This window comes from Cervus elaphus, chromosome 23, assembly GCF_910594005.1.
Source record: "Cervus elaphus chromosome 23, mCerEla1.1, whole genome shotgun sequence".
Taxonomy (NCBI): Eukaryota; Metazoa; Chordata; class Mammalia; order Artiodactyla; family Cervidae; genus Cervus; species Cervus elaphus.
The window spans coordinates 28751736-28777452 of NC_057837.1; the positions used below are offsets into that span (position 1 = coordinate 28751736).

General features: G+C 37.5%; 1 non-coding gene across 1 annotated transcript; it reads right to left on the reverse strand.

The window, feature by feature from the left end:
- Window positions 1–675: 675 nt before the first annotated feature.
- Window positions 676–747, reverse strand: TRNAC-ACA. The gene has a single exon. It is a non-coding gene; the product is annotated as a tRNA-Cys (tRNA).
- Between the last annotated feature and the right edge of the window lie 24970 nt (window positions 748–25717).

Genomic DNA, 25717 nt, shown 5'->3' on the forward strand with positions numbered 1-25717 from the left:
AGCTGACCTTTTCCAGTCCTGTGGCCACTGCTGAGTTTTCCAAATTTGTTGACATATTGAGTGCAGCACTTTCACAGCATCATCTTTCAGGATTTGAAATATCTCCACCAGAATTACATCACCTCCAGTAGCTTTGTTCGTAGTGATGCTTCCTAAGGCCCACTTAACTTCACATACCAGGATGTCTGGCTCTAGCTGAGTGTGAGTGATCACACCATCATGATTATCTGGGTCATGAAGATATTTTTTGTACAGTTATTGTTTCTGAAATTACATTTAGGTTTTTAATCCATTTTGATTTTATCTTTGTGTATGGTGTTAGGAAGTGTTCTAATTTCATTCTTTTACATGTAGCCATCCAGTTTTCTCAGCATCATTTAGAGAAAGGCTGTCTTTACCCCATTGTATATTCTTGCCTCCTTTGTCAAAAATAAGGTACCCATAGGTGCATGGGTTTATCTCTAGGCTTTCTATCTTGTTCGATTGGTCTATATTTTTGTATTTGTGCTAGTACCATACTGTCTTGATGACTGTAGCTTTGTGAAGTGAGGTGAAGTCACTCAGTCATGTCTGACTCTGTGGCCCCATGGACTGTAGCCTACCAGGCTCCTCCATTCATGGGATTTTCCAGGCAAGAGTACTGGAGTTGGTTGCCATTTCCTTCTCCAGAGGATCTTCCCAACCCAAGGATCGAACCTGGGTCTCCTGCTTTGTAGGCAGACACTTTACCATCTGAGCCACCAGGGAAGTCCTATTCAACCATAATCTGAAGTCAGGAAGGTTGATTCCTCCAGATCCATTCTTCTTTCTCAAGGCTGCTTTGGCTCTTTGGGGTCTTTTGTGTTTCCATATGAATTGTGAAGTTTCTCGTTCTAGTTCTGTGAAAAATGCCGTTGTAATTTGATAGGGATTGCACTGAATCTGTAGATTGCATTTAGTAGTACAGTCATTTTCACAATATTGATTCTTCCTACCCAGGAACATGGAATATCTCTCCATCTGTTTATGTTGTCTTTGATTTCTTTCATTAGTGTCTTATAATTTTCTGCATACAGTTCATTTGTCTCCTTAGGTAAGTTTATTCCCAAATATTTAATTCTTTTTGCGGCAATGGTGAATGGGATTGATTCCTTAATTTCTCTTTCTGATTTTGTATTGTTAGTATGTAAAAATGCAAGTGACTTCTGTGTATTGACTTTGTATCCTGCAGCTTTGCTAAACTCACTGATTAGCACTAGTAATTTTCTGATACTATCTTTAGGGTTTTCTATGTACAGTATCATGTCATCTGCAAACAGTGAGAGCTTTACTTCTTCTTTTCCAATCCAGATTCCTTTTATTTCTTTTTCTTCTCTGATTGCTGTATCTAGGACTTCCAGAACTATGTTGAATAATAGTGGTGAAAGTGGACACCTTGTCTTGTTCCTGATCTTAGGGGGAATGCTTTCAGTTTCTGACCACTGAGAATAATGTTTGCTGTAGGCTTATCATATATGTCCTTTGCTATGTTGAGGTAGGTTCCTTTTATGCCCATTTTTTTAAGAGTTTTAATCATAAATGGGTGCTGGATTTTAGTCAAAGGCTTTTTCTGCACCTATTGAGATTATCATATGGTTTTTATCATTCAATTTGTTAATATAGTGTATCACATTGACTGATTTGTGTATATTGAAGAATCCTTGCATTCCTGGAATAAACCCAACTTGATCATAGTGTATGAGCTTTTTGATGTGTTACTGATTTCTGTTTGCTAAAATTTTGTTGAGGATTTTTGCACCTATGTTCATCAGTGATATTGGCCTGTAGTTTTCTTTTTTTGTGTTGTCTTTGTCTGGTTTTGGTATCAGGGTGATGGTGGCCTCTGAGAATGAGCTTGGAAGTGTTCCTTCCTCTGCAAGTTTTTGAAAGACTTTCAGAAGGACAGGTATTAGCTCTTCTCTAAAGGGTTGATGATGGCATCCGGTCCCATCACTTCATGGGAAATAGATGGGGAAACAGTGGCTGACTTTATTTTGGGGAGCTCCAAAATCACTGCAGATGGTGATTGCAGACATGAAATTAAAAGACGCTTGCTCCTTGGAAGGAAAGTTATGACCAACCTAGGCAGCATATTAAAAAGCAGAGACATTACTTTGCCAATAAAGGTTCGTCTAGTCAAGGCTATGGTTTTTCCAGTGGTCATGTACGGATGTGAGAGTTGAACCTTAAAGAAAGCTGAGGGCCAAAGAATTGATGCTTTTGAACTGTGGTGTTGGAGAAGACTCTTGAGAGTCCCTTGGACTGCAAGGAGAACCAACCAATCCATCATAAAAGAGATCAGACCTGAGTGTTCATTGGAAGGACTGATATTGAAGCTGAAAGTCCAATACTTTGGCCACCTGATCGCGAAGAGCTGACTCATTTGAAAAGACCCTGATGCTGGAAAAGATTGAAGGCAGGAGGAGAAGGGGTCAACAGAAGATGAGATGGTTGGATGGCATCACCAACTCAGTGGAGATGAGTTTAACTAGACTCTGGGTGTTGGTGATGGACAGGGAGGCCTGGCATGCTGTGGTCCATGGGGTCATGAAGGGTCAGACACAACTGAGCGACTGAACTGAACTGAACTGAAATGGATGATAGAATTCTCCTGTGAAGCCATCTGGTCCTGGGCTTTTGTTTTTTGGGAGATTTTTTATCACAGTTTCAATTTCAGTGCTTGTAGTTGGGTTGTTCATAATTTCTATTTCTTCCTGGTTCAGTCTTGGAAAATTGAACTTTTCTAAAAATCTGTCCATTTCTTCCAGGTTTTCCATTTTATTACCATGTAGTTGTTCATAATACTCTCTTATAACACTTTGTTTCTGCATTGTCTGTTGTAACCTCTCCTTTTCCACTTCTAATTTTGTTGAATTGATTCTTCTCTCTTCTGTTCTTTATGAGTCTGGCTAAATGTTTGTCAATTTTGTCTATCTTCTCAAAGAACCAGCTTTAGTTTTATTAATCTTTACTATTGTTTCTTTCATTTCTTTTTTATTTATTTCTGCTTGGATCTTTATGATTTCTTTCCTTCTAATAATTTTGGGTTTCTTTTGTTCTTCTTTTTCCAGTCGTTTTAGGTGTAAAGTTAGGTTGTCTGTTTGATGTTTTTCTTGTTTCTTTAGGTAGGATTGTATTGCTATAAACTTCCCTCTTAGAACCCATAGGTTTTGAGTTGTTGTGTTTTCATTGTCATTTGTTTATAGAAATTTTTTGATCTCCCTTTTGATTTTTTTCAGTAACCTATTGGTTATTTATAAACATGTTGTTTAATCTCCATGTGTTTATGTTTCTTACAGTTTTTTTTCTTGTAATTGATATCTAGTCTCATACTGTTGTGGTTGGAGAAGATGCTTGATACAATTTCAATTTTCTTAAATTTACTGAGGTTTGATTTGTGACCCAAGATGTGTTCTATCCTGGAGAATGTTCCATGTGCACTTGAGAAGAAGGTGCATTCTTCTGCATTTGGATGGAATGGCCTGAAGATATCAATGAGATCCATCTCATCTAATGTATCATTTAAGACTTGTGTTTCCATATTAATTTTCTGCTTTGATGATCTGTCCATTGGTATGAGTGGGGTGTTAAAGTCTCCTACTATTATTGTGTTATGGTCAATTTCTCCTTTTATGTCTGTTAGTATTTGTCTTATGTATTGAGGTGCCCGTATGTTGGGTGCATAGATATTTATAGTTGTTATATCTTCCTCTTGGACTGATCCCTTGATCATTATGTAGTGTCCTTCCTTATCTCTTGTTACTTCTTTATTTTAAAGTCTATTTTGTCTGATACGAGGATTGCTACTCTAGCTTTCTTTTGCTTCCCATTTGCATGGAATATATCTTTCTATTCTCTCACTTTCAGTCCATATATATCTTGAGGTCTGAAGTGGGTTTCTTGTAGACAGCATATATATGGGTCTTGTTTTTGTATCCATTCAGCCAGTCTGTGTCTTTTAATGGAGCATTCAAACCATTTACATTTAAAGTAATTACTGATATATGTGTTCCTATTGCCACTTTCTAATTGTTTGGGGTTGATTTTGTAGATCTTTTTTCTTCTCTTGTATTTCTTGACTACATAAGTCCCTTTAACATTTGTTGTAAATCTGGTTTGGTAGTACTGAATTCTCTTAACTTTTGCTTGTCTGAAAAGCTTTTTATTTCTCCATCAATTTTGAATGAGATCCTTGCTGGGTACAGTAATCTTGGCTGTAGATTTTTTTCCCTTTCAGTATTTTAAATATATCCTGCCACTTTCTTCTGGCCTGTAGAGTTTCTGCTGAAAGATCAGCTGTTAAGCATATGGAGTTTCCCTTGTATGTTACTTGTTGCTTCTCCCTTGCTGCTTTTAATAATTCTTTCTTTGTGTTTAGAGTTTGTTAGTTTGATTAATATGTGTCTTGGCATGTTTCTTCTTGGGTTTATCCTGTATAGGACTCTTTGTGCGTCTTGGATTTGATTGACTATTTCCTTTTCCATGTTGGGGAAATTTTCAACTCTAATGTCTTCAAAAATTTTCTCATACCCTTTCTTTTTCTCTTCTTCTTCTGGGACCCCTATGATTCGAATGTTGGTGCATTTGATATGGTCCCACAGGTCTCTGAGACTGTCCTTGGCTCCTTTTGTTCTTTTTACTTTATTCTGCTCTTCAAAAGTTATTTCCACCATTTTATCTTCCAGCTCACTGATTCATTCTTCTGCTTCAACATTCTGCTTTTGATTCCTTCTAGAGTATTTTTAATTTCAGTAATTGTGTTGTTTGTCTCTGTATGTTTATTCTTTAACTCTTCTAGGTCTTTGTTAATTGATTCTTGCATTTTCTCCACTTTGTTTTCAAGGTTTTTGACCATCTTTACTATCATTATTCTGAATTCTGTTTCAGGTAGTTTGACCATTTCCTCTTCATTTATTTGTACTTCTGTGTTTCTAGTTTGTTCCCCCATTTGTGTAATATTTCTCTGCCTTTTCATTATTTTTTTTAACTTACTGTGTTTGAAGTCTCCTTTTCCCAGGCTTCAAGGTTGAATTCTTTCTTCCTTTTGGTTTCTGCCCTCCTAAGGTTGGTCTAGTACTTTGTGTAAGCTTCATATAGGGTGAGACTTGTTCTGAGTTTTTGTTTGTTTTCCCCCCGATGGGCAAGGCTGAGTGAGGTGGTAATTCTGTCTGCTGATGATTGGGTTTGTATTTTTGTTTTGTTTGTTGCTTAGATTAGGTGTCCTGCACAGGGTGCTACTGGTGGTTGGGTGATGCCGGGTCTTATATTCAAGTGGTTTTCTTTGTATGAGTTCTCACTATTTGATACTCCCTAGGGTTAGTTCTCTCATAGTCTAGGGTCTTGGAGTCAGTGCTCCCACTCCAAAGGCTCAGGACTTGATCTCTGGAGGTGACCATGTAGAAACGAAGGGGTAGAGTTGGAAAAGAGACAAAAAAGTTTGCAGCTTAATATCAGTGTCCACCCAAGTTCAAATGCTGTGGGAAGATGGAGTGGAGTGAATGCGGCTGGATCCAGTGGTGCCATGAGTGCCTCTGCCGTTTGTACAACGTTTAAGTTACTGTTTTTTTTGCAACAATTGTTCACTTTCCTTTATTATCCTCCTACTAGAGAATGAACAACCTGACATCAGAATCAGGCACCATTTCTCTCTGTGAAATCCCATAGCTCCAAGCATCAAGCACAGATCAGTAGGAGCTCAATAATATTAAACTGGCCACCAATAAGGATGCTAAAATGTCAAATACAAGAAGAAAGGGTCAAGGACAGCACACTAGAAGGGGTGGGTAGAACATGGGGCTTTTGTGAAGAAAACTAGCAGTCTGACAGAGGAGAAGAAAGAGAACCTCAGAGTTCCAAACATAATGGTTCCTCCACAAAGATGCCTGGAGCTTTTAGTCGAGTTACAGATGTAGAGATTAAACTGGGAAGAATAATGGAGTAGTCTGAAGAAGAAAAATCAATTAGTATAAAACAAACCCTTATCAAACAAAGAAAGAAACAAAGATATGAGCTCTATAGATCTTTGTAAAACCTTAACCAAGAGCAATCAAAATCAGCAAAATAGAAAGTTTGGAGAACAGCAATCCTTTCCTCTAAGTAACTAAGTTCCATCTTTGGCTAATGTAACATCTCAAGAAATCTGCATAGTAATTCCTTTCAGTGTTGCTGCTGCTGTTTAGTCACTCAGTATATCCAAGTCTTTGTGACCCCATGGACTGTAGCCCGCCAGGAAAAATTCTGTCCATGGAATTTCCCAGGCAAGAATACTAGGGTGAGTTGACATTTCCTTCTCAAGGGGATTTTCCCAACCCATGCCTCCTGCTTGGCAGGAAGATTCTTTACCACTGAGCAACCTGGGAAGCCCTCCTTTCAGTGTAGCTCCTCCTAAGAGCACGTCAGTTAAAGCACAGTTTAATGTCACCCCAAGCAAAATCTATTGCAAAGAAAAAAAAAAAAAAAGCCAAGAAAAACCTCTTCTGTACTTAGTGTGAAGCTGTTGGGTAGACTCTGATGTTTGAGTCACTCACTGCTGCGTGTGTAAATTGCCCCATGCAACAAATTTCTCTTGGAATTTAGTACAAGGAAAATGTCTGTCCCTCCTGAGATAGTTTGAATGACCGGTGGCTTTAGCCCCAGAATCCTTGCTATGACATTTTCCTCTTGGAAATCAGAAAGCTACTCTTGTCATTTGCTCTGTGACACAGGGTAGGTGCCAAGAGGATGAGGTGAAAATCAAGTCAAATGTTATTATACCTTTGGTTAAGCAGAACGCAGTAGGCCTTAAATAACAGTCAGTTCCCTTAAATCTCCTCTACATCCATAAAATGAAAATAATAGAACTCATCACAGTTGGCACCTTTGGCTGCCAGAATACTTGAAGCCTAATTTTACTTTCAATTAAAGCAGATATTATCATAGTTGGCATTATTACTTTCTTGGTTTTCCTCAACCTTGTTTTTCTTTTTAATTCATAGTGTATTACTCTTATTTAGTAGGCCTTTTTGTCAGTAAGCCATCTGAAATTCTTTTTTGGAACCAATCGTTCTTTAATGTATAAATTGCTCTCAAATAAATTTGGCACACTGTGGAATATTTTGCATCTACTAAAAGGGCAATTATGAAAGCTATTTAGAAATATAGAAACTGTCTGTCTGAGACATAATGTTGATTTGACCATAAAATGATACATATACTCTAATGGCAGCCATGTAAATATTTGTATTTTAAGAGGATTTAAATATATTTCCAAGAACTTCTGCTTCTAGCCAAGATGGAGTAACAGGGACAAAATTTACCCTCCCACCGAAAATAAACAAACAAAAAAACAGACAAAATATATGAACCAATATTTTTTAAGATACTGAAAGCAGGGCAACAAAGGACAATGATCCACAATTTGCCTTATAACTGTCTCAGATTATTGGCTAAAGGTGTTTTGGGCCCCAGAACAGAGAGGGAATCCCAAGTGGAATCAGATTCCCCAAATTTAGGAGACAAAGTTGAGAGTCAGGGGGGACCAAGATGGACAGAGTTCTCACACAGACCCAGGAATTGTACCTGTTCATACATCCAGTCAGGAAAGCCTAATTCATGGTGCATTAGGTAGGATGCTCAAAAAGTTCTTGCCTCAGTAGCAAGGATGCTCATGCTCACTCACTCAGTTGTGTCCAACTCTTCGCAATTCCATAGACTGTAGTCTGCCAGATCCTTCTGTCCATGGGATTGTCCAGGCAAGAATACAACAGTGGGTTGCCATTTCCTCCTCCAGGGGATCTTCCCGACCCAGGGATCAAAGCTGTGTCTCCTGCATTGGAAGGTGGATTCTTTACCACTGCACCACCTGGGAAAAAAGGAATAATTCGCCATAGATTGATCAGTGCCTAGCAAATCTGAATAGCAAGACATGTAAGTTAACTGTGTTCCAAAACAAAGCTAAAGAACATTTATATAAGTTCAAAAATATCCAGCACCCAAGAAGGCAAAATTTACAATGCCTGACACGTAATAAAAATTGCCAGGTATGGAAAGCAGTAGGGAACTATGACCATTAAATAACAGACAAATCAATAAAAATCATCCAGAACTAACACACTTGTTAAAGTTATCAGAAAAGAACATCAAAAGAGTTATTGTAATTTTATTGAATATGTTAAAAAAATTAAGTAGAGATATGAAAGATACAAAATAGAACCAATTTGAACTTTCAGAGATTAGAAACTACAATGTCAAAAATAGAAAAAAAAATTGGTTTGGATTAATGGAGATTATATATTAAAGAAAGAGAAATTAGTGAACTTGAAAATGTATATACTATGCCAATTGAAAGAGATAAAAAATTTTTTTCTAAATAAAACAAAATGAGCATCTGTGAACTGTAGGGTCCCTTCTATCAGCCTAGTGTACATATAATTTATATCCCTGAAGAAAGGCAAATACAGAAAATATATTTGAAGAAATAATGGCTAAAACTTCCCCAAATTAAACATTACAGATGAACAAACTCTAAGCATGAGAAACATGAAGAAAACTACACCAAGTCACATTGTAATCAAATTGCACAGTATCAGTGACAAGGAAACTATTTTGAAAGCAACCAGAGTGAAACAAACCTATGTCACACACACAGGAACAAAGGTAAAGGTAACATTAGATTTCTTATCAGAAATCAGCAGAGCAACATCCTTTAATAAATTTAAAGGAAAACTGTTAGGATTCTTTAATCCAACAAAAGTGACTTTCAAAAGCAAAAGCTATAAAGACTTTTTCAGAAATACAAAATGAATAGAAAGAAGAGAGATTTGAAATAAATAAAACTTCCCACCCTTTATCCCCTCCAAAATCAGGCCCAAATGGCTTCACTGATTATAGCAAATATTTAAAGAAATAACAATTCTTTATAAGTTATTTGAGAACATGGAAGAGGAGAAAATATTTCTGAACTCATTTTATAAGGTCAGCATTACCTTGATATCAAAATCAGATAAAGACAGTATAAGAAAGGAAAATTATAAATTAAGTAACCCTCATGAACAAGGATGCAAACATTCTAAACTAAATTATAGAAACTAGAACCTAACAATATATTAAAAAGATAATATATCATGACCAGCCAAAGCTTATCCAAAGAATACAAAGTTGGTTTAACATTCTGAAAGCAACCTATGTAATTTGTCATAATAACAAACTAAAAAAGAAAAAAAAAACATAAAATTACCTCAATTGATGTATTTAAAAAGCAAATGACAAATTTCAGCATCTATTCCTGATTTTTTTTTTAATTCTGCAAACTAGTAATAGAAAGGAACTTTCTCAACCTGACAAAGACAAGGAATGAACTATCAATACAGACAATGTGAATTAATCTCAAAATAATTACAGTGCATGAAAGAAACTAGACCAAAATATACATATTATGTAATTCCATTCATATAAAATTCTGGATTGTTTAAACTAATGCATAGTGATAGCAGGTCAGTTGTTTCCTGGGGAATAGGACTGGTGTAGGAAGGAGTGAACATATAGCAAAGGGTCCACAGAGGGGAGGGATTAACACAAGGCATGAGGAAAACGTGGGTGGTGATGACTATGTCATTATCTTCATGATGGCGGTGATCTTAAGGATGTGTAAACGTGTAAGAACTTTCAAATTGTGTTCTTCAAGTATGTGCAGGTTTGGACATCCCTAGTGGTCCAATGGTTAAGAATCTGCCTTCCAATGCAGAGGACATGGGTTTGATCCTTGTTCAAGGAGCTAAGATCCCATATGCCATGGGGCAACTAAGCCCGTGCACTGGAACTAGAGAGCCTGCTTGCCACAACTAGAGAAAACCTGTGAGCTGCAATGAAGACCCAGTGCAACCAAAAAAGTGCAGGTTATTGCATGTCAATTTTACCTCAATAAAGTTGTCTTTTGGGGAGTGAAGTAGAAAAGAATTGTTTTATTGCTTTGCCAGACAAAGGGGTCCACAGAAGGCCAATACCTTCGAAACCATGTGTCCCAATTTGAGGAAGATAGAAGTTTTATTGTAATTGTTCAAAGAGGGCATGATCAGCTCATGGACAAGAAGAAAGGTATAGATTGAGGAGCTCATAGGGTTAGGAGAAGACATCGTTGTTTGTTGGTTGTTGCTGCTGAAAGCAGAAGAGTCACAGGTATATTTTAAAGAAGCCAGCAAGATGAAAAGACAAAGGACATACAAAGCCCAAAAGAATCGAAGGAGAATGGATTCCCAGACAGAGGGGCTGTCATTGGGCAGAGGGCTGTATCTTCCCATGAAATAAAAAGAAAGGTGAAAATGCATAGAAATGTTGAGAAAACATGAAGGAGGCATAGAAACAGTGATATGTTAATCTGCTAAGGAGGGCTTGAAGCACCTTTGTTCAAAGGTTTTTAATCTCAGTAGAGAGTTCCCATGTTTTTGCTTTCTTTCTTCTTCTGCTTCAACCAGGACAATGTGCTCTGGGAGATGCTGGTCCCAGAGGGATGGTTCACGCCTACACCCTCCTCCCCTATGCCAGGCCTCTCAGTGGGAGCTGCTGCCTAACATGAACGCACAAGGTTCCAGAGTGGATGACCACTCCATACAAGGCCTACATAAGGGCAAGCTTACCTGGGCACTCTCCCTAATGTCTTTCAGGGACCTGAGCCCAGAACCCATCCTGTCCTGCTGTTGCTCAGACCCAGACTCAAACAAAATTCTCTGCCTACTCCTCTGAAGTACAACTGTGGATGGTAGCCCCACTGCTGGCCTCCCTGGGCCACCCAGGGGAGTTTCAGATGCCACTCACCAGCAAATGCAGTCCATCTTAGCTCTAAACCAGAGAAAGGAGTCCATGATATTCTGTATTGTGCCAATACATATGCCTTCATAAGCCACTTCCTTGCTGGGCTGGCTGGATCCACACAGCTGGTTTTGCCTTTGTCCTCTGCCCAGCATTCTAATTCCACAAGACTCCAACCCTGTCCCCAAACCCTAGGACATATGTTGTCCATGCAGCACCATGGCCTGGTCAGCTTCACCAACCCACCTACTCCACCAGTCCACCTACAGCCAGGACTCTCCTTCCCAAAGGGCTAACAGAATGCAGGTGCCAACAGCCTTGACATTTTTGCCACACCAGTTCTAAAATGAAATGAGCAATACTGTGTAAAGAAGACAAAGCATAGGAAACAGGCAAATCAGTACTTTTCTTGTAACACCCAAATACCTCCAATTCATCCGTTAGTATATGCAGATGTTCCTGTTAATTCTTTAATGTTGATTTTTTAAAATTCTACACAAATTACATCACAAAGTCCTTTACCAAGACTCCTTTACCAAGACTCAACTATCTTTCATAGTAACATCTCTCATCTTTAAGCACAGGTAAACCTTCTGTGATATTTGAATCATAGTCAAAATTTTGTGTTTTGCTATTTTCTACTATAATCCTTATCTGATAACTACTTTTCTTATTCCTCACCTTAGGCTCATAATAAACAGCTCACATCAGATTGTTGAACTATAGGCTACTTCATCATTATAATCAAGTGATGAATATTTGTTTTTTTTGCTCTCTAGTTATTGTTGTAACTATTGAAGGTAATACCACTGTAACTCAGCTTTATACAGATAACATTTGCTTTCCTTTTAAATTATTTTCATACACACACTTCCCCATACTAAGATTACTAGAATAAAGCTAAAATTAGTTTCATGTTGCCTAAAATATTGCCCTGTTGAAATGAATCAATTTCCAGCGTCATCTCTAGTGCAAGAGGCAGCTTCAAGATTCATCAGCACTTCCTCTGATGTTGACTGATTTAATAGGTGTGTAATTTACTCTGGAATGAGTTTAATTTCTATTTATTTTCTGATAAATGAGGTTAAGCAATTTTTCTCTTGTGAGACTTGTTTATTCTCCATTTGTGTATATATATATATATATATATATGTACACATATATTTGTCTATTGGAGATTTGGTGGTGGTTTTGGGGATTTTATAAGCTGTTTACATATTTTATCTATTAAATTTCTATCTGTTGTAAAGGTAAATTTATAAAACATTCAATAACTGTGCATGTGACACTTGGACTTCCTGCAAGAACTTAAAATTTTTTTCTTTATTTTGCTGCTATTTTATCTTTGTTTTATTTTAATTGTACAGAAGTTTGAATTTTATTTTAAAACCTTTGCCCATTTTTTTCTTTATAACTTCTCTAATAATCCAAAATGATTTCTGTCTTTGGTTAAATAAACTATCTCTTTGTATACGACTTAGTTTTCTATTTTAATTTTTGAGGTAAATTTGTCTTTTGCCACACTGAAATAAAATTACTCCAGAAGCATGTATAGAATAAGTTTGTTCTATATAATTCTATTATACTTATTTGCCATGTATTATCTTTACATATGTACTAAAAATTATTTATGCATGCCCTATTTTATTTCAATGATCTGTATTTTTCCTTCTAATACCAGCTCAATTATTGTTATTTTTTAAAAATATATTTTATCATTATTAGTTCTTCATTAACACTTTCATATTTTTGTCTATCTTTCCAAGAATACTATAGAATCAGTTATTTTGAACTCTTTAAAACACCAGTGACGTCATTGGTATTTCAACTGAAGAAGTGAAGGGAAATGAAGTCACTCAGTCGTGTCTGACTCTTTGCAACCCCATGGATTGTAGCCTGCCAGGCTCCTCCAACCATGGGATTTTCCAGGCAAGAATACTGGAGTAAATAGCCATTTACTTCTCCAGGGAATTTTCCCGACTTAGGGATCAAACTCTGGTCTCCCGCATTTCAGGTAAAACCTTTACTGTCTGAGCCATAAGGTGTCTTAAAACTACAAACAGAAAAAATTGCCACCTTCACTCAACCTTCCTCTCCGAAAAGGATGTATTTTTCTACACATTCAGGCCTTTTGGTCCACCATGAAAATTTTGTAGTTTTTTTTTAATATGTTTTATATACTATCACACAAGTTTAATCAACACATAATTCAATTTTTTGGCTATCATAAATTGGAAGTCTTTTATTATTATATTTTTAGCTGGATAATAAAGGCATTAGAGTATAGGACTTCTCTGCGTGATTCTGTCTTTTGACCAGCAGTTTTTCTCACTGTTCTATTATCTCTAATAGCTTTGGTTGATTATTTTAGCTCTTCTAAGTATATAACCATAGTTTTCTAATGGAGTTCCTTTTAAAGCTCATTTCTTTTTTATACGTTATTATGTGGACAAGAAAATAGAAATTTCTGAAAAATAGCCATTGTGAAAGCCACTCCATCCTGCTACTCATGCTGAAAAGAAATTCACATCCACATTTATGTGTAGGCAAAACTTGCTGACTGTACCTTCAAAACACTTCCAGAATCCCAGTCCTTCCTAGCATCACCGCTCTATCTCAGCCACAAGGCCCTCTCACAGGGATTATTGCAACAGCCTCCTTAGCACAGTCCAAAAGGGCAATTAGAGTGATTTTCAAGATGTTAGGTCAGATTTTGTCACATTCCTGCTCAAAATCTTCCAAAATCCTGATGAAAAGTGAAAGTGTTAGTCACTCAGTTGTGTCCAACTCTTTGTGACCTCATAGACTGTAGCCCACCAGGCTCCTCTGTCCATGGAATTCTCCAGGCAAGAATACTGGGGTGGGTTGCCATTCCCTTTTCCAGGGGATCTTCCCAACCCCAGGGATCAAACCTATGTTTCCTGTATTGCAGACAGATTCTTGATACTTCTTTGCAAAGCCCTAGATGGTCTGCCTCTTCCATCTGTGCAACCTAAGACTTCAGTACTCATTAAATTCTTTCCAGTTACAGGAGATGCTATTATTACTTGAACATATCAGATATATTCCTGCCTCAGGGCCCTTGCACTTGCTACTACGGATGCCTGGAAAGCTCTTCCCTGGTATTTGGATGGCTCACCCCTTTACCACCTCCACGTGTTTGTTCAAATGTTAGATTCTAAGTGATGCTTTTTCCCTGACTCCCCTATTTAAAATTACTTCCTCTCCTTGTGCTTCCTAAGCCTTTCCTGCTTTACTTTTCTCCATTGCACTTTTCACCATGCGACATTGCATCTATGCATGTGTTTCTCATCTTTCTACCTTCTTCCCATACAACCTGAGATTAAAATATGTTAGGCTCTGAGAAAGCAAGGCTCTGTCTATTTTGCTTTTTACTGTGTCCTCAGCATTAGGAAATAGTTGCTAAGTACATAATTTTATTGAATAAAAGAATTGAATTGTACTGAATTATTTTTGTATCAGGTTGAGGGTGAATAATTCTGAATATATGTAAGCTCAGTATGATTTTACCTATGATATTAAATGGACAGTTTTATCATATAAAGAATGTTTACATTTTTATTTTATTGAAATATAGTTGATTTACAATATTGTGTTAATTCCAACTGTACAGCAAAATGATTCAGTTGTACATATATGTACTTTTTAATATTCTTTTCCATTATGGTTTGGGCTTCCCTTGTGGCTCAGCTGGTAAAGAATCTGTCTTATTTCTTCTTATTTCTAAGTAAAAGATTCATATTTCTTCATATTTGAATATATTTAGGTGATCTAAATGAAGGAGACTTTATCACCATGGATTTACTGCATTTGAAGTTGTATTTCTGGCCTGGAGAATTCCATGGACAGTATAGCCCATGCGGTCGCAAGAAGTTGGACATGACTGAGTGACTTTCACTTCCATTGTGGTTTATCCTAGGATATTGAATATTATTAGTTACCTGTGTTATACAGTAGGACCTTGTTGTTTATCCACCCTATATATACTAATTTGCATCTGCTAATCCCAAACTCCTAACACATCCCTCCCCCAATCACCTCCCCCAATCCCTTCCCCCTTGGCAAACACAAATCTGTTCTCTATATCTGGGAGTCTGTTTTTGTTTTGTAGATAAATTTCTTTGTGCCATACTTTAGATTCCACATATAAGTGATATCATATGGCATTTGTCTTCCTATTTCTGACTTGCTTCACTTAGTATGATAATCTATAGGTCCATCCACATTGCCACAAATATTATTTCATTTGAAGAACAATATTCTTATTCCCTCTTTTCATAGGTCTGATTGGGAACTGGTGCTCAATTTTATTAAACATCTCATCAGGCAAGTGTAGTTTTGTATATTATGTCATCCTACAGAGTGTTAATATTATTTCACTAAACATTTCTCCTGTAAATGATCAAATGAAATTAATCTCCAGGGATATTCTTAAAAGTACTGGATATACTGTTCAACTGGGCATATTGCCTTCTCATGGATACAGGCCAATGGCTGATCCACTAGAGAGCAAAGAAGAGGAAATTCTAAATATTTGGCCAGCATGAAATGAAGCAAGATGGGGAGAAAATGCTTTGCTGACATATTTCAAATTTCCCCTGTGAATAAGTCTTCTTTGTTTGTGTATGTAACATTGATTAATGACTGCATCTGGGTTGGTTGATGGAAGTTCCAGTTATCAACAACTAACTTTTATGCAGACAATGTTTCATAGTCATATTACACAGCCCATGAGTTATCATTTCTTTTAACATTGTTAATGACCTGACTCTTCTCCCAATGTCTGGTAGTTTCCCTAATCCCTACTTTTCCTACAAATAATAGGCCCACAGGTAAGAAAAAGTAAAACCTTGGTTTGTAATTCTAACATATATCTCTGTGACACCAGCACAGCAACATGTTCAAATATTTTAATGAATAAATTACATTAGCATTTGTCTTTTAGTAGTAAAAAGTCTAGTGTTTACTACAATATAGGATTCAGAACAATTAGATGCAATTTTTGTGTTTTTTTTCATACTTGCAAACGTTTAAAAATCAAATGAAACTTTATTAGAAATTCAATTGTTTTGTCAATTATAGGTAGTTTTGTTTCATTCTATATTCATGCAATCTCTCACTGCCCAAAATTAACATTATAGGTACAGTTTCTTTCAAGTAAAACTGTGTCCTAACAGGTGACACATAAAGAAATTTCTTTACTGTCTTTTTAGTATGCAGTGGGGATTTGCCTATTGAAAGAGTCCTTGACTGACATACACTACACGTTGGCCAGGTGATCAAGGTCAACATCAATAGTGATGAGTTATACTGACAGTATGTACCCTTGATGCAATGTGATGAAAAGTGAAAGTGAAAGTCACTCAGTCATGTCCAACTCTTTGTGACCAGATGGACTATACAGTCCATGGGATTCTCCAGGCCAGAATACTGGAGTGGGTAACCTTTCACTTCTCCAGGGATTCTTCCCAACCCAGGGATCAAACCCAGGTCTCCTGCATTGCAGGCAGATTCTTTACTGTCTGAACCACCTGAAAGTGGCAGATTGTTTCTACTAATTTCTCTCTTTCCAGAATCCTTAACTCCAGTCCTTCCATGAGAAAAGCACCAGACCAACCCCAGTTGAGGGACATTCTATAAGATACCTGACCAGTGCACCTTAAAAGTGTTAAAGTCATCAAAAACAAGGAAAAGTCTATATAAACTGTCACAGCCAAGGAGACCCTATAGAGACATAAGACGTAAGCAAAATGGGGTATCCTGGATGGGAACCTAAAACAGAAAAGGGACATTTTGTAACAACAAAGAAAGTCTAAATGAGGTATGGACTTTATCTTATTATTGATATGATAATTTATATATCAATATTGATTCATTAATTTGGGCAAATATACCATACATATACACTATGTTATAATAAAGACATTAATAGTAGAGGAAACTGTGTGTAGACTATAAAGAGAACTCTCTGTTCAATTTTTCTACAAATCTAACTCTGTTCTAAAAATTTTTCAAGTTTATTTAAAAAAATAGAATTGTGAACAGGGCTGAAATCTGGCCAAAAATATTTATTATTGTGATTTATTTTTATAATTGATGATGAAAAAACTCCCAAAACTATATGTGAAAACTCAAGGTAGGTGGTAATATGGATTCAGGTATACTTTTCCTACAATTTTTGGGCAATATCAAAGTAATCTGGGGCTTGGATTATCTAGACTATTGTCTTAATATGCCCTGTTGCTTATACTTGTGAAAGTAGCTTTATCTTTACAAAAATCCAACAAATAAGATAGAGACTCTGCTTCTAATTGATAAAGTAGATAAAGAACAGAGATGGACAGATCCCACTTTTTAAAAATCAAGCACAATGGGGACTTCCCTGGTGGTCCAGTGGTTAAGAATCCATTATCTAGTACAGGTGATGTAGCTTTCATCACGGGTAGAGAAATTAAGATCCCACACGCTGCAGGGCAGCAGAGCCCTCGCACCACAACAAAGAGCCATTTAAGAACTGAGTATTATGATGAATACTTTTTCAAAACTACTGATCTCTTTGTAAATTATGCTATCAGTGGATTCTTCTCTTTCTAAATCTTTTGTGCCCAAATTTACTTATAGCAATGCATACATCTGCAAACAGCAAACCATGCTATCCAGTAGTGTCAAACCAAAGATCACCCAAGAACACTGGTGTCAGCCAGCCAAGCAACAACAACAAAGATGAGAGAGTTTTAGCCTTAATTGTACACTGGAAATCAGAACATGAGACAGAAGGGGAAATTTCTGCAAGGAGACAAGAAATGACAAATTCATCACCATCCCACAGGAACTAACAGGATTGGGCCCTATCAGGTCAACAGGTTGAAGACACAGAACTCACAACTTGAAGTTATCATCCTTTACTCCTCACTTTGAGCTAATGTCAAGATGGAAAAGTCAAGCAAAGAGCTGGGAGCAAAGAAACTTTGAGGTTTATAAACTCAGCATTGCTGTGAAGTTGAGTAGACAAGTTCCATCATGGCAATCCTCTGTGAATGTACCTTTCAGGGTTGACTTCCAACTTCTCCCTCACAGGAGAATGAAGACTAAACATTCCCTTGTGATGTGTTTTAATACAAGAGAGAACATAAAGGTGTTTTAAAATGAATCTCAGTAATCATTCTCAAAGGTCTAGCTTCTATGACCATGACCAAATTCACCACTAACACATTATTTTTTTTAAGAAAGAGTTTTTTATATATTATAAATATTTACTAATTTTTTAAAGAGAGAACAATATTGGCATTTCATAGGAATGTACTAAATATTTCTATTCGCATTCTCCAGAAGAAGTCTGTTTAAGAATACTAAAGATGGGACTTCCCGGGCAGTTTAGTGGTTAACACTTTGCCTCCCAATACAGGGGGTACAAGTTCGATTCCTGATTGGGGAGCTGAGATCTCAGATGCCTTGTGGTCAAAAAAACAAAACATAAAGCAGAAGCAATATTGTAACAAATTTAATAAAGATTTTTAAAATGGTCCACACAAGAAATCTTAAAAAAAAACAAAAACTAAAGATATTAAAAGGGAAGCTAAGTTTCACCATATGCAATATAGGAAAGGTTTCCATTCCAAAATATTTCTAAATATAAAATTATTCAAGTCATGCAATATACAAAACAGAGGGAAATTAACCTAAAAATATTAATAATCCAAGAGAGAAAATGGAATGTCTCTCTCAAATAATATTGCATTGTTTAACAAAATAGTTGCCATTAAGTGTTTTATTTCCATGTTTGTCCCCTGTTCTTTCATCACATTAACTATTGTCTTAGTAATGATTTCTCCCAGGGCTGTGTATGGGCAGGACCAGCACTAACATGGAATTTAAATATTTGAGAATCAAACCAGATGCTGGCAGCCAACTCCTCATTCTTTCTTTTGGTTGCTGTCAGAAGGACCAAGGAGCCCCTGAGCTGGGCCTAACACAAGAACAAAGGACAGCTGGGGAGAGAATGAGAAAACAATGGGAATATCTTCACTCCCTATTTTTGCTAGAATAAGAGCTAAAAAAGAATTAACTTCAAAATGTCTACAGGTAAGAGCCCTTCCCTTGTGAGGTTTCCCAAATGAAATACAGCCTAATTAGCTCCTGAAAAAAAAAAATAGAGGATATTCAACATAAAATAATTAATACCAAATGCCCAAAATGGTCAATAAGATGGTAAATTTCAGACTCCTCCAGTCATTTATTGTGAAATGGTCTCAACTGTGTAGTTATATTAAATATTAATGCTTCTATTCACATGTGTTCTCACAGAATGAGAAAATAGAGCGCCAAACAACAGAGAAGGACCCCAGGCAAGGGATCCCTCTAAGTGCCTGAACGGGCGGAGCTAAGGAGAAAGACTGGCCAAGGAGGCCTTCTGATCGCCAGCTACAAGAGGCTCGAAAAAAGACTCTGATAGGGCCATAACTCCTGCGGTGGAGGCAGTCCGTGTCCCCTGCACACTTGGCACTGCCAGGGTCCCTGCAAGCCAAGCAGCTGCACCACCTTCACAATCAATTCTCCCTGGGGCAGAGCTGCCACGGGGTGGTGGGGGGAAAGTCTTGTGTTTATGCGCACAGCGTTGCTTCGGTCCTGTTCAACTCTTTGCGACCTGTAGACTGTGGCCTGCCAGGCTTCTCTGTCAGAGATGGGGTTCTCCAGGCAAGAATACTGGAGAGTATTGGCCAATACTGGTTGCCATACCCTTCTAGAGCACTGTATTTCCTACTACCCTACCTGCCAACTCCCCTGAGTACCTGGTGCTGCCAGAACCCCTGTGACCCAAGCACCTGCACCACCTCCACACCTGGCCCTCACAGGAGCAAACCCAAGCCTTCCAGGGCAGCCTCAGGAGCTAAACCCCCAGTGGACGACCCACATGTAGAGGTGGAAATAAAACCACAATTGAAACCCAGCGCAGTGCGGCTAAGGAAGAAGACCCAAAACCTTCCCACCAGCTGTACAAGCTGTAGATTAAATTCACATGATCAACTAAGCAGACTCTGTGTGTATGGAATATATAAAAGGCCATTGAGAGCTCCCACAAAAGAAAATGCACTAGCTCTAATAGCTGTGGACATTGGAGGCAAGAACACACAGGAGTAGAACCAGATTAAAATCTGAGCAGCCCCCACAGCGGTACAGAGAATCAGTAGAGTGTTAGAGGGCATCCTAGGGAGGTAAATTGGACTGTGATTCCCAGCATGGGGAAGGACTCCAACAGCAGTGACTCAAGAAAAACATTTATTATTATTTTTTTACTTGTTCTGCAGATTTTGGATTTTTTTTCCTCTTCCTGCCCCATTGTAGTTGTCGATTTTATTGGCACTAAGAAATCCAATTAAGCTTTTGAGTTGTCTTTTTTTTCTTTTTCCTCAGTCACATTTTGTATTGTTGTCATAAACCTTTGCCTCTACATTGGGCTTCTGAAGTTCTGGGGAGTTTTCCTCTTTTTTTCCTTCTCTCTTTTTTATTTTAATTTTTTAAGCCTATTATTGTTTTTTCTACATTTATTCCTTTGTTTGCTTTTCCTACTGTTCTTTTCCCCTTGCAGTTAATCTTTAACGTATATAAATCTTCTTTTTATCTACCTCTATTTAACTTTGCATATCTATTCTTTCTTTCTTTCCTTTCTCTCCTTTCCTCTCAACATATTTGTTAGTTTTATTTTCATGGCTTTATTCCCCATTTGGCACCTTCCTTTAGTTTTGTTTTCCAGTTTGTGCTTTAGTTAATTTTGCTCTGGTAGATGTAATTTTTTGGTTTCCTTTGTTCACCAGGTCCATCTATTGCACTTAATTTTTGTTGAACTGTATTGATTCTGCTTATGGGTGTATATGTATATGTGTATATTCAGTCAAACTTTCTATTGTTGTTATAAACCTCTGCCTCTACATTGGGCTTTTGCAGTTCTGTGGAGTTTTCCTCCCTGCCCTGCCCCTCCCGCCACCCCCACCCCCCCCGCCTTTTTCTTTCTTCTTCCATTTTGTTCTCTCTTCTCTTTTTCAGAATTTTAATTTTTTAAACTTATTATTTTTTTCTACATTTATTCCTGCATTTGCCTTTCCTATTGTTCTTTTCCCCTTGCAGTTAATCTTTAATGTATATAAATCTTCTTCATCTACCTTTATTTAACTTTGCAGATCTATTCTTTGTTTTCTTTCTTTCCTTTCCTCTCAACATATTTGTTAGCTTTGTTTTCATTACTTTATTCCCCACTTCGCACCTTGCTTTAGTTTTGTTTTCCAGTTTGTGCTTAAGTTAGTTTTGTTCTTAACTGGTAAATATAATTTTTTATTTCCTTTGTTTGCCAAATCAATCTACTGTACTTTATTTTTGTTGGACTGTTTTCACTTTGCTCATGGGTGTATAATGTATATGTGTATATTCCATTATTTTAATTATTATTTGCCTGATTTCGTAACTGCCATTTGTCTAGGGTTCAGCTTTGGTTTCTCATTTTTGGATATTTCTTTTACTCCCCCTTAATGCCATAACAAATCACTTGTGGAATCTTTGTTTCTGACCAGAGATCAAACCCTGAGCCTTTGGAGTGGGAGCACTGACTCCAAGACCCTAGACTACCAGAGAACTAACCCTAGGGAGTATCAAATGGTGAGAACTCATACAAAGAAAACCACTTGAATATAAGACCCGGCATCACCCAACCACCAGTAGCACCCTGTGTAGGATGCCTAATCTAAACAACAAACAAAACAAAAATACAAACCCAATCATCAGCAGACAGGAGTACCAACCACCTCACTCAGCCTTGCCCATCGGGGGAAAAACAAACAAACGAACAAAAAAACTCAGCACAAATCTCACCCTATGTGAAGCTCACACAAACCACTGGACCAACCTTCAGTTCAGTTCAGTTCAGTTGCTCAGTAGTGTCCGACTCCTTGTGAACCCATGAATTGCATCACGCCAGGCCTCCCTGTCCATCACCAACTCCCAGAGTTTACTCAAACTCATGCCCATCGAGTCGGAGATGCCATCCAGCCATCTCATCCTCTGTCGTCCCCTTCTCCTCCTGCCCCCAATCCCTCCCAGCATCAGGGTCTTTTCCAATGAGTCAACTCTTCGCATGAGGTGGCCAAAGTATTGGAGTTTCAGCTTCAGCATCAGTCCTTCCAATGAACACCCAGGACTGATCTCCTTTAGGATGGACTGGTTTAGGAGGGCAGAAACCAAAAGGAAGAAAGAATTCAACCTTCTTCAAGGAAAGAATTCAACTTTCCTTGAAGCTTGGGAAAACGAGACCTCAAACACAATAATTTTTCAAAAAATGAAAAGGTAGAAAAAAAAAAAAAGAAAAGGTAGAGAAATACTTCACAAATGAAGGAACAAACTAGAAACACAGAAGTACAAATAAATGAAAAGGAAATAGGAAAATTACCTGAAAAAGAATTCAGAATAATGATAGTAAAGATGGTCAAAAACCTTGAAAACAAAATGGGGAAAATGCAGAAATCAATTACCAAGGACCTAGAAGAGTTAAAGAATAAACATACAGAGACAAACAACACAATTACTGAAATTAAAAATACTCTAGAAGGAATCAAAAGCAGAATGTTGAAGCAGAAGAATGAATCAGTGAGCTGGAAGATAAAATGGTGGAAATAACTTTTGAAGAGCAGAATAAAGTAAAAAGAACAAAAGGAGCCAAGGACAGTCTCAGAGACCTGTGGGACCATATCAAATGCACCAACATTCGAATCATAGGGGTCCCAGAAGAAGAAGAGAAAAAGAAAGGGTATGAGAAAATTTTTGAAGACATTAGAGTTGAAAATTTCCCCAACATGGAAAAGGAAATAGTCAATCAAATCCAAGACGCACAAAGAGTCCTATACAGGATAAACCCAAGAAGAAACATGCCAAGACACATATTAATCAAACTAACAAACTCTAAACACAAAGAAAGAATTATTAAAAGCAGCAAGGGAGAAGCAACAAGTAACATACAAGGGAAACTCCATATGCTTAACAGCTGATCTTTCAGCAGAAACTCTACAGGCCAGAAGAAAGTGGCAGGATATATTTAAAATACTGAAAGGGAAAAAAATCTACAGCCAAGATTACTGTACCCAGCAAGGATCTCATTCAAAATTGATGGAGAAATAAAAAGCTTTTCAGACAAGCAAAAGTTAAGAGAATTCAGTACTACCAAACCAGATTTACAACAAATGTTAAAGGGACTTATGTAGTCAAGAAATACAAGAGAAGAAAAAAGATCTACAAAATCAACCCCAAACAATTAGAAAGTGGCAATAGGAACACATATATCAGTAATTACTTTAAATGTAAATGGTTTGAATGCTCCATTAAAAGACACAGACTGGCTGAATGGATACAAAAACAAGACCCATATATATGCTGTCTACAAGAAACCCACTTCAGACCTCAAGATATATATGGACTGAAAGTGAGAGAATAGAAAGATATATTCCATGCAAATGGGAAGCAAAAGAAAGCTAGAGTAGCAATCCTCGTATCAGACAAAATAGACTTTAAAATAAAGAAGTAACAAGAGATAAGGAAGGACACTACATAATGATCAAGGGATCAGTCCAAGAGGAAGATATAACAACTATAAATATCTATGCACCCAACATACGGGCACCTCAATACATAAGACAAATACTAACAGACATAAAAGGAGAAATTGACCATAACACAATAATAGTAGGAGACTTTAACACCCCACTCATACCAATGGACAGATCATCAAAGCAGAAAATTAATATGGAAACACAAGTCTTAAATGATACATTAGATGAGATGGATCTCATTGATATCTTCAGGCCATTCCATCCAAATGCAGAAGAATGCACCTTCTTCTCAAGTGCACATGGAACATTCTCCAGGATAGAACACATCTTGGGTCACAAATCAAACCTCAGTAAATTTAAGAAAATTGAAATTGTATCAAGCATCTTCTCCAACCACAACAGTATGAGACTAGATATCAATTACAAGAAAAAAAAACTGTAAGAAACACAAACACATGGAGATTAAACAACATGTTTATAAATAACCAATAGGTTACTGAAAAAAATCAAAAGGGAGATCAAAAAATTTCTATAAACAAATGACAATGAAAACACAACAACTCAAAACCTATGGGTTCTAAGAGGGAAGTTTATAGCAATACAATCCTACCTCAAGAAGCAAGAAAAACATCAAACAGACAACCTAACTTTACGCCTAAAGCAACTGGAAAAATAAGAAGGAAAAAAACCCCAAAATTGTTAGAAGGAAAGAAATCATAAAGATCCAAGCAGAAATAAATGAAAAAGAAATGAAACAATAGTAAAGATGAATAAAACTAAAAGCTGGTTCTTTGAGAAGATAAACAAAATTGACAAACCCTTAGCCAGATTCATCAAGGAAAAAAGAGAGATGAAATTAGAAAATGAAAAAATAATGAGAAATATATATAAATGTTGGAAATTCTACCTAATTACTAGAGTTTTGTCCATTTCATATGTAGCTACTGTTGGGATTACGTCTGAGGATGCAGCTAGAATGTGATTAAGATAAAGACTAATTATATGTAATCTCTCTCCACCTCTCTCATTTTCCATCAAAGTGATCAGACGGGGCTCCTTATGTCCTCATTATCTGCTCATTAGCACCCTATAAGGCCATTCCCAGGCTGGCACACTTTCTAAAAGAGTTTTCTATGGAAGATTGGCCCTTTTTTAGAACCTGCAAAGAGGCAGCACTGTCAAGTCCCCAAAATCCCTTCCAAGGAGTTCATTTACATACTGGGTCATAGGACTGCTTCTTCCCAGGACCACTAGGGCCCTTCTATGTAGGGAGAGAATGAAAGAACTCTGGGCAAAGGTGTCTGCCAGTCAGGCGGTGTACTGGCTCCCTGCCCAGGACAAATCCGTCATTACTACAACCTTGAATGGAAGGCAGGCATCAGTACTGCTGAGTCATCAATACTGGCTGGTAGTGTGGAAACTCAGGCAGCATCCTTTTTGTTGCTGCAGTGACCAATGCTGTGCTTCAGATCCCTTCCTAGTCTGATTCCAGATACAACTCCTTAACACAAATATAAAACACTGACCTGAAGGTTTAGAGCCCGGAGGACCAGCAGCACTGATAACCTGGGAGGCTTAGGGCAACAAGCTTATTATAAAAGTAATATAATTGATTTTTCCTTTCTGATTCACCCTTTTTTGCTGTCATGGATTCATGTGGGGACAGGGAAATTCTAGGGACATATACAGTGGGCAAAAAGTGAAAATCACTGAAATATCTGTAATGGGGTTGGGACCAGTGAGATGAGATGAAAGTGATCTGGATCAATGCTCAACTCTCCCAGGTCCTTAGGTGGTCAGTGCATTGACATCTTAGAATGGGGACAAGTCTATGAGGTAGAGGAGGGTGGCAAGAAGTATTCTCAGACTGAATTCTAACGGTTCTGAAAGGAAGAAGCAGGGACCTGGAGCGAGAGAGGGGCATTAAAGCAAACTCCAACTCAACAGCTTCCCTCGTATCTCAGTGAGTAAAGAACCTGCCTGCAATGCAGGAGACCTGGGTTCAAACCCCAGGTCAGGAAGATCCCGTGGAGAAGGAAATGGCTACCCACTCCAGTATTCTTGCCTGGAGAATTCCATGGACAGAGAATCCTGGTGGGCTACAGGCCATGGGGTGACAAGAGTTGTACATAACTTAGTAACTAAACCACTACCAACTCAACAAGTCAAACTCCCTGTTCACACCCTTATTTCTGGACTCAGAGGCTCAAAGTATACAGTGAGTCCACACTTTCCACCTCAAAGGCCAGCTTTCAAATGTCAGGGCATTTGTTCCTAACAAGTTTGAATTCCATTAGTGATTTTGGATC